The sequence below is a fragment of the Lissotriton vulgaris genome, chromosome 12 (genome assembly GCF_964263255.1).
Source record: "Lissotriton vulgaris chromosome 12, aLisVul1.2, whole genome shotgun sequence".
Taxonomy (NCBI): Eukaryota; Metazoa; Chordata; class Amphibia; order Caudata; family Salamandridae; genus Lissotriton; species Lissotriton vulgaris.
This window is the reverse complement of record NC_141700.1, coordinates 723,750,679-723,761,224: the sequence shown is the minus strand read 5'-3', so window position 1 is coordinate 723,761,224 and position 10,546 is coordinate 723,750,679. Positions and strand designations below refer to the sequence as shown.

The following is a 10,546-nucleotide window of genomic DNA, read 5'->3' as shown; positions in this document are numbered from 1 at the left end:
TTTTCAGTGCCGGCTCATCTACTATTTAGGAAGCCCACACGGAACAGCATCCCTGCCAGTCCAGAGTGGCACCCAGCAGAGCTAGACAGCTAAGGCACCCAAGTCAGTCGAGACCTACAAACCGGAAGGCGAGTGCCCGAAGGAATGCACACCACCCCTCATTGCTGGTGGGAAGTATGGAAATCGTCAAGGATAGGTACCCAGGCTGGAAGATCAGAATCCCCATATAACCTACAACCTGAAAAATAGTCTGAATAAATGGCACCATTATCACAGCACAGGGTGGGCATCGCACGGTCACCAGAAATGTCCACTGGTTCAAGGAGGTGCCAGCTGCCCAGGAGAGAATAGAGGAGTAAGTCAAGGATGAAGCTGAAGCAGGCAATACCAGCAGGGCATCATGTTCTCCAGAAAGGGAGAGAGAATGCCTGCAGTCGACGGGAAGTGGCAAAATTTCAAGAAGTAGCACGCCTGCAGGAGAATCATTGGATGATGATGCGAAAAATGATGACTCAGCTAGGTAGGGATCCGGAAAAGGCTCCCGGAGTCCGAAGTATGACTTCTAGCCAAACCGTGACCCAGGCCAAAGGCAGAGAGACTTTGTGGCTTATTTACAAGTCCCTTGCGCCACTTGTGCGTCAAATCATTGGAACTTGATAAACAGTGGGAGAGATGTAGACAGCCACCAAGTCCACTTCTGTCACTTCCAGGGCAGGGCGCGGCCAGAGTAGTTAACCCCTTCCATACGGATGACGCCCCCCAGCCGTCATGCACTACCGTGCTCGTGTGCTGATGACGGCTGGGGGCCGTCATAAACCCGCCCACTCGCGATTCTGCCGCACAGGCGCAGAATCGCGGCAGTATGGAAGGGGTAAAATAAAGGGGCGTAAGATCGCCCATGGCCTTCGCAATGCATTTACTGCAGCGTGGCAGTTTGAAGGCCTCTACGAGGCAGCAGCCCCAGCTACAACATGTACCCTTGTATTTTGTAGTCTCCCCCATGCCATCTCAAGTCTTGATGCGACCCTCGTATCCTTTTTTTACGTCGAAACCCTGTCAACAATGTTTACAAATACACTGCCTGATATTCCACAACATTTGTGGTCTAATGGTTTGCGTACCACCATACCTACTTGTGTCACTCATATGTTAGGTTGTTGCTGTTTCTCACTTGGAGGTCACTATGCACTTACCTTATCTCAGTATTGACTTCAAGATGCGATTTATGATGTAAATAAATCTGTGCTTTTGCACTGGAATCCTACTGTCTGAACTGCTATATTATACTATACTAGCCACAGTACATTTACTTTTCACCCAATATCTCTTTGCTAAATGAGTTGTGTGTGTACCATTGTGTTTCTTTGTAGTTAAGTAACTTGCAGCTTGTCCAGGACTCTGTGACCTGGCTGGTGCTTGATCTTAGGAGAAGCGACCAAATCTGGTCTGTCTACGCTGGGTCCCATGAGACAGAGGGGGCTGTTTAACTCACTCTGCTTGGCCCATAAATCACTCTTTGGTGGTCGTCCGGCTCCATTATCTTATCAGTTTATAATTTACAAACCCAATCACTGCCTGCGATCAGATGACTCTTTTCTAGTAAACATGCCTCGGTTTTGCCGCTCCACTGAACATCTTTTTGCGTTGCAGTTGCCAGACATGGGGTCTCTCTCCCGCCTCCGTTGCCATCACACGCTTCAGTGGTAAAGTGTAGTGAGGCCTGGCACTTTCGCTCTTCCCACACCCAGCAGGGTGGCCGGTATCTCTTGCTCTCTTCTTGCTTGCTCTGGTGTTGGGTCAGGCGGCAGCGCCAATGTACTTTTATCGTGTATGTTTTGCGCTTTACACATCACCCAAATTAAATAAATAAACCATGAATTCATTAACAAACTACGAAAACGCGAAGGTAAAGAAAAAAAAAACAGCACTTTGACCGGCCAGGAACGCGTAGCAGGCAGACATTTTTTTTACTGCAGCTGAACCAAAGCTTCCTACAACTATTTATTTATTTATTTATTTTGTATACTTGTAAAGCGCAGTCCTGTCACCCAAAGGGCATCCTGGCGCTAACCTATGAAAAACCACAGACCTCATACCTAGGAGATGACGCACTGGCTTTTACCAGGAGGAAAGTAAATAGTACCTCCTTGTGTGGCACTTTCTCTATCACTAGACCCTTAACGCTGACATTAACAGAACGTACAGTGTTGCACGCAGGGGAGTGGCCGACGCCGTGGTGCTGAGTGGGCGCAGCGCACGTATGTTGCAGTCACTGAACCAACCCCTACTACACTCTATGCACGTGCTACAGACGCTTTAGCCTACACATGCTAGGAGGAGCTTGCATACAGCAAGGGGTGAACCGCCTGCGTGCTACACATCTGACATGTAGTCACTCAGTGCAGAACCAAACACGTGTAATACAGATCCACGGCAGGAAGGCTCAGCAGCGAGGCACGGGCAGCTCTTCCCACAGAGCTGTAGGCGCTGAGCTCACGGGCTGAATCATCTCACCACACTCCCGCCCGTGCATATCACAGCTGACTTCGTGGCGCAACGGTAGCGCGTCTGACTCCAGATCAGAAGGTTGCGTGTTCAAATCACGTCGAGGTCAATGTCTCTTTTGGAATGGGCAAGAATTTTTTTTTTTTTAAGAAGTGCCACGCCAATTGCTGAAGGTCACATTTGGTGTGGAGGTTTTTTTCCCAACTGTGTTTTTCGCCACTTATGTTTATATTTTGAAAATGACTACAAATATCATGATCCATTGGTAGCTTGCGTTATTCTAAACATGTCAGAGGGGGTGGAAACAGAATGTTTTTGCACCCAGTCAACATTAAGGTCTGTTGTTCAGAAGCTTTTCCCTGTCGGGTCACAGATGTCACTTAGCGGTAGCTGGTTGCCCGTTGGTGACCGTTGCTCTTCTTGTTTCTGGCCACCGTGTAGTCAAGTCAAGTCAAGTCAAAAAAATGTATATAGCGCACTACATACCCAGAGGGTCTCGAGGCGCTTGGGGATGGGTGGGGAATTATTTCTCGAATATCCAAGTTTTAAGTTGCTTTCTGAATACTAGGTGGTTTTGAGTGAGGCGAAGGTGCAAGGGAAGTGAGTTCCAGGTTTTGGCCGCTAGGTAGGAGACTGATCTTCCTCCCATGGTGGTTTTGTTGACGCGGGGAACAGCAGCGAGGGCTTGGTTGGAAGAGCGAAGCTGGCGGGAGGGGGTGTAGAAGGAAAGACGTGTATTGAGGCATTCGGGTCCAAGTTCGTAAAGGGCTTTGTGTGCGTGGGTGAGGAGGCGGAAAGTTATTCTCTTATTGACGGGGAGCCAGTGGAGGTTTTTCAGGTGACCAGAAATGTGTTCTTTACGCGGGATGTCTAATATGAGTCTGGCTGATGCGTTTTGGATGCGTTGGAGTTTTTTCTGAAGTTTTGCGGTGGTACCGGCGTAGAGGGTGTTTCCGTAGTCCAGGCGGCTTGTAACCAGTGCGTGGGTGACCGTTTTTCTAGTTTCGGTGGGGATCCATCGAAATGTTTTTTTGAGCATGCAAAGAATGTTGAAGCAAGATGAAGAGACTGCGTTGACTTGTCTGGTCATCGAGAGTGAGGAATCCAGGATGACGCCTAGGTTCCGTGTGTGATCCGTCGGGATGGGTGCTTTTCCAAGGGCCTCTGGCCACCAAGAGTCGTCCCAGGCGGAGGGGGAGGTACCTAAGATAAGGACTTCTGTTTTGTCTGAGTTCAGTTTCAGACGGCTCTGCTTCATCCATTCGGCAACCTCTTTCATTCCTTCATGTAGGTTGGTTTTGGCGATGTTTGGGTCTTTGGTGAGTGAGAGGATTAGTTGAGTGTCATCAGCGTAAGAGATGATGTTGAGGTTGTGTTGGCGTGCGATGGTCGCGAGGGGGCTCATGTATACGTTGAAGAAGGTGGGGCTGAGTGAAGATCCTTGTGGCACGCCGCAAATGACTTCAGTGGCCTCTGACTTGAATGGTGGGAGGCGTACCCTCTGAGTTCTTCCGGCAAGGAATGAGGTGATCCATTCTATTGCTTTTCCTTGGATTCCGATGTTTCTGAGTCGTTGTAACAGGGTGTTATGACAGACTGTGTCGAAGGCTGCGGAGAGGTCGAGGAGATTGAGGGCGACTGTGTCTCCGTTGTCCAGTAGAGTTCGGATGTCGTCTGTTGCTGCGATGAGTGTGGTCTGAAGGCAGACGAGGAACCCAGGGGAAACAGGAGTTCTCTTTACACTTTTCACTCATTGTCCTTAAACCAGCCCCACAGCAACAGATGGAAACTCCAGAGGGACTACAAGAGTCACTAATGATGAACGGTGCAATGTAACCAGTGGTCGAAGCGCTTGAACTCGCCTTGCTAGTGCTACCGCTTGCAGTTTGGTGATTGCCACTCATGTTGTATGCTTTGCTATTCAGTCTATACAGTGTTTGCCTCACTGTGGTGACACTGGGTTAACTGTTGCAGCCTCCACCTGGCAACGACTCACCCATTGCACCCCCAGCAAAATAAGGGCGCTATACCACAGCTCGTGTTTTAAAGCCGCAGAAGAGAGTAGAGGGAATATCCCTTGATAAAAAATTAAGATAATTCATTTTAAGCTTCAACATGATTGATATATTGGAGCAGGAGTGCATCTTGTTAGGATAGCCTTGGCAGTGTAGAGTAGACCTTTTTCAAGTGTGAGATTAGATTGTTATCTTCAGCCACCCTCAAGCTTCAGATCTTGCTGCCCAGCTACACCTAGCAACACTTGCGCCTACTCCCAAACCATGATGCAGTCTTTCGCCCTATGCTTTAGAGCATTCCTCACACTGCTGGGTGCTTTCCACTCAAAGGTCTTCTAGGTGGCCAGTTGGTACCGGCACAGCTGGCCAGGTAAGATTGAGAATGCAGCCCCCAGCACCAACATTAGACACCACCAATTGGCTGCGGACAGCACCTGGTTCTACCGCCTGGTCATGCTGCCCTCTATATCCAATAATAATCATAATACTGAAATTTATAAAGCGCGAACAGCTACCTCGCGAGGAGGTGTCCCGGCGCTGAATGAGCAGTTTTGGGCGGAGCGAAGGAGGGGGAGTGCTTAGGTATTCTGGATGAAGAGCCAGGTCTTTAGTTGCATCTTGAAGCTAGATTCTGTCGTGGCAGATTGGATGGAGGAAGGCAGGGCGTTCCATAGTTTTGCCGTGCCAGTGGAAAAGGACCTGCCACCAAGCCTGGCTTTTCTGGCTCGTGGGACGAGTAGCTGAAGCAGAGAATTAGATCGCAGGCACCTCTCCTGATGGTATCGGGGGAGTCGGAGTTTTAAGTAGTTGGGACAAGTCCCCTTTTGTGCTCTAAACGCCAGAGTTAGAGCTTTGAATTTTATTCTGCTGGCCACAGGGAGCCAGTGCAGCTCGCGCAGTTGCGGAGAGACATGCTGTCTGAAAGGGATGTGTTTTATCAGTCTCACAGCCGCATTCTGCACGATCTGCAGGCGTTGAATCAGATATTTAGGTAGGCCAAGATAAAGGCCGTTCGCATAGTCCAATCTGGAAGTAACTGTTGCATGGACTACCATTTTGCGGCAGTCTTCTGGCATAAGAGAGAGAAATTTGCGGAGGTTCCTGAGTTTGTACAGGCACCCCGTAGTGACCTGTTGTATATGCGAGGAGAAGGAGAGGTTCTCGTCCCATCTTACTCCCAGATTCTTCGCATGGGAGCTGGGTAAAGGAGGTGGACCCATTTCCGGAGGCCACCACAGGTTCGAGGGAGGATGAGTGTGTTTGCCAAAGAAGACAACCTCCGTTTTGCCTGCATTTAGCTTTAATTTGTTGGTATTCATCCAACTAGCCACATCTCTAAGGCAGCCTCTCATTGTACTGAAAGTTGCCTCCGATACGTCAGAAAAGGGGAAGACTAATTGCGTATCGTCTGCATACGAGATCGCTTTGACCCCCCATTTTGCAATCAGGGTAAAGAGTGGGGCTAAATAGACATTAAAAAGCAAAGGGCTGAGTGCCGACCCCGATCCAGCCCTAAAGCCCTAAAGCCCAACATTACTGCTTGCTTCACAATTAATCTGACTGGTACACCCATTCAGTAGTCTCCATAAAAAGTGAGTGGCCTACTGCACCCCAACAATAGCAGTATTTTCATATACAATAGAAATTCAGGGCTGCCAATTTCCTTGATTGGATTGGGATAAGTGGCGCCCTGGATAAGCCACTTTATCTGGACTTTAACCCAGAATAAAAGGGAGAGAAGGGAGAAACGAGGAGGAAGAGAATGATAGAAAACTGGTGACAAATGAAGAAAGCAGAGATGGAAAGGAACTTAAAGTGAGATAAATAGAGAGGAAATGTAGGGTTGTGGAAGGAAGACGCATGAGGCAGAATTAAGACTAGGCAGCCTTGGCATTCAACAACAGCAGCATTCAGCAGCTCTGGTAGCAGGTTTTGGTTGTTGTTATTTAAATGGAATTTCTGAGACTTGAAAGGGTGAATGTTTGTGTGGCTCTGCATGGCAAAACGTGGTCAAAGAGTCCACCAAGGCTCTCAATTCTTTCCCCCCCACACTATTAACTTCTACATGGAACCACTTGACTTCATCTTAAACCTTTTGAACATTAATTTCTATTTCTATGCATATGATGCTCAACTCTACTTAAAAATCTGATCCCCAAAAGACTGATGCAAATTCTTAATAATGGATGTAATACTACCATCTGAAGCTTAACCAGATTTAAACCGAGGGGCATATTTATTAGAAAATGTCGGAGTTTGGAGCAACGCCAAATTTGGCAGCGCCGAGCTCTGACATTTTCAAAATGCAGGGATGCGCCGTTTTTACAGCAATATGGGACAACCCTGTGTTTTCCCTAGTGCTGGTGCCAACGCAGGCATCCTTGCACCATAGTGCAAGGGTGCCTTCGTTGCAGGGAATGATGGTTTATGTTTAGGAATGTGTCCCTTCCTGCATATAAACAATCCATAATGTCTATTTGTTACTTCTATGGACCCATAGAAGTATCAAATCTTCATTATTTAATGACTGTTTATTTGCAGTAAGGGACACCTCCCTGCACATATACAATCATTAATGGCTTTTTGTTCATAGAAAAAAAGCAAAAACGAGGCGAAATAAAAGCATTTCTCCTCCTGCGCCATTCGAACGCCTGTTCTTGCATGGCGTTAGTTTTTGGCGCAGCCTCGGATTTACACCTCCTTGCAAATCTGGGGCAGTTTCAAAAAGCAATGGGTGTTGTGGTGGAAATACCCAGAGCAACACCTATTGAACGCCTTTGCTGCAGAGGACTTAGCGCCACTTTGTAAATATTGAAAATGGCGCTACAGCACCGCAGTGTAAAAAAAAGTAATGCTATGGTGATGATAGAGGCTTGTAAATATGCCCGATCGTTTCTCATCATCTCACCACCCCAAATGCAAAATGTTGCTTTAATTCTAGCTAAAAGAAAGATCAGCCCTCAACAGCAACTCAACCCTTATAGACTCTCCTGAATATTTGGGCTTCATTTTGGACAAACACCAGAATATGCAAGCACATAGCTCTAAATACACCTTACTCTAGCAACCCAGCATGCCACTAAGGCTATGGTCACACCCCCGTCCAATTAAAGATCCATGTTATTCCGAAACCCACTATTATGCAAACCTGTACCTCACAATCATTGCTACATGAACAAGACTGTAAATTAGATTGAACCTTTCGTACATTTGTGTGTAACTGGACATATATAGCCTTTATCACTATACTGTTATTATCATCAATAGATATGCATTCTTTTGTGTTCTATCCTTTCCTATGCAAATCGCATTGTCAGCGCTCTGGGTCTTTTATGTGCCATACAAAAACACCAACGGCCCAATTACGATGTCAGATATACTCAGGTCTGCCCGACATAGTCGGAGTTTCGCGACCGACCGACCGACCTAACTCCGCCATTACAGCACAAGGATTAACAACGGGGCACCAGAGGTGCTTCCTTCAGTCCCCAACCGGAGGCTGTGCAGTAATGGGGCCCTGCTAGGGGCCCCCAAATTCGCTTTCTGGCAGGCTTTCCAAGTCGGAAAGCCTGACATGGAAAGCCTGTAAGAAACCAACAACATAATCTCAATGGAGGAAATACTGCCCTCAGAGATTACATTGGGGCTTCAGACTGGCCAACCGGCTCTTTAAGCCCATCGGAATCCAGCCGGAATGACCAGCTGGTTTCAATTCCAACCGCCGACATTGTTATTAGGCAATCGGAACTGAAACCACAGATGTCGCTCACAAAACCTCAGAGCTGCGATCTGAGGCTTTCTGACTGACATCATAATCCGCCCCGAAATTAATAAATGGTAAGGAAAGAAAGAGCTTGGTGCATTGTAATCAACTTATGTTGTTCATCAAGGAATATTTAGAGAGTGTGACCATTTATGGACATATATAGCATTGATGCATGCTTAATGAACACCTGGTTGTTACTTAATGAATCAAAAATGGCTGGGTGGAATTTCACCAAACTAAAAAAAAACCACCTAACGGGCCCAAGATTACATTATTGAAGAATCTGGCAACTTTCATTCAGAAGGTTTGGGTTCTTCACACAGGAAAGCTCATAGTGATTTCCTTGTTATTTGGAAAAGTCATTGGATTTAGGATATCTCACTTATACATTTTGATCCTTTTGTACAATCTGCATAAAGTTTCCCACAGTGAAAGGAGCTGAATTTGTAAAGCCAATTGCCCAGTTTGCTTCAAATTGACCAGGTGGACAAGAGAGTACACATATGGGGTTTCTTGCCGAGTGAGGGGTCATCCATAACTAGTTCCAGTTCAATTAGACTCCCCACAACAAATATGATTTTTTAAACTGTAAAGCATTTGGCACTGTTAGAAATGGCGATTTCCGGTTGGCTGAGGCTTGCGCCAAAGCCAGGCAGAAACCACCACTCTAGTCAGGGCAAGGGAGTTACTCGCCAAAGATAACCCCTGCTCACCCTCTAGGTAAAGTGACGCGAGCAGCAAGGCTAATCTCGGAGGCAATGTAGGTTAAGTGTTTGTGCGCGCACCTGCAACAACACCCAAGGCCCACCACAAAGGAAACTCCACACAAGGTTATATAAAAAAATAGCCTTTGTATTATAGTAAACACATTAGATAAAAACACACACTTTACAATGTCTCAACAGGCACGGGCAGAATTTACAGGGGATATATGTACAGCACAGGGCCCCATGGACCACTGTCAGGAATATGCACTTTTAGAACTAGGATACTTGTTAGAATTAGCACTTAGAACATAGAATATAAAATCACTGTAGCACAAAATAGAAAATGTAGCGCACAACCAGTAATCACTGGTAACAGATAAGTACCACCTACGCAACCCTAACCACCTTAGGAGAATATTACGCAGGGAACCAGGACTTCACTAGCAACACCTGTACTAGGAAGAACAACCACCTAAGTATCACTATACGTTTAGGGGTATAGGCATAAGAACATTACACATGATGCATCACAACATTCAGAGGTGTAGGGAAAACACATGATGCATAAACATACATTCAGCGGTGTAGGGAAAAACACATGACGCATAAAAACACATTAAGAGGTGCAACAAAGAACAATTGCGCAGAAATCACCAAGGCCACAACCTGTGGCTGTCCTCAGGCCAACTGGCCTCTCTGGGGCTGAAACGCCCTGTGTCCCAATGTCAGGGGGGCCTAAACGGAGCATCTGCCCACTAAGTGCTGGGCAGCTGTGGAGATAATGGGACCAACACGGTGGAGCCTCGTGGGCTCTAGCCACCAAAACACTTGTGGCTCCGTGAGCCTCGCTGGGCTCAAGAACAACTGTGGGGCAAGGTGGGAGCCTCGGTGCTCCGAAGAAAGAATGCCCAGTGTGGGGGGAGCAGCCCGCTGCCTGCCGGGGCCGCTCTACCACCCAACAATTACCCCAAATCGTCGGAGTCCCTCTCAGGGGACTCGATATCAAATAAGTGTTCCCAAGAGCCTTGCGGGCTCCAAACAAACAAAATGATCCCTGAGCCTCTTGTGGGCTCTTAAGAAATGCTGGCGCCTTCGGTGGAGTCCCCCCTTTGGGGACTCAAAAGAAACAACTGCCCAACTCTGTGAGAGTCCCTCGCGGGGCCTCTGAAGCAATGCCCCAGCACAAAGATAGCACACGGGGGGCGGGCACCGGCAATGTGCCCAGACACCCCCTCTACTCCAACGAACACTGGGCCCCACTCACTGGCTCCTCGTGCGGTCTCCTTCTCACCCGGTCCCGCTTCTGGGGGCCGGGTTCTCTCACAGGCGGCAGGCGGGGCTCTCTCACTCGTGAGAGCCTCGCGGGGCACCAGACAGCTTCTGTAGGCCTCATCTGTGGGCAGCGCGAGGCTCCTCGTCCACAACGGAGCCCCGCCTGCACCTTCTGCCGCCTCTCCTTTCCTAGCGCTGCGGCTGCAGTAATGAGACTGATTTAAGTGATAATATTGTTTGCTGAGTGAGTGATGATGAATCTTCTAGTCCAAAGAAGATTA

At 47.8% G+C, this 10,546-nt stretch overlaps 1 non-coding gene across 1 annotated transcript; it reads left to right on the top strand.

Moving 5' to 3' along the window:
• Positions 1-2,542: 2,542 nt before the first annotated feature.
• TRNAW-CCA (transfer RNA tryptophan (anticodon CCA)) lies at positions 2,543-2,614 on the top strand. Its single transcript has one exon. It is a non-coding gene; the product is annotated as a tRNA-Trp (tRNA).
• The last annotated feature ends 7,932 nt before the right edge of the window (positions 2,615-10,546 follow it).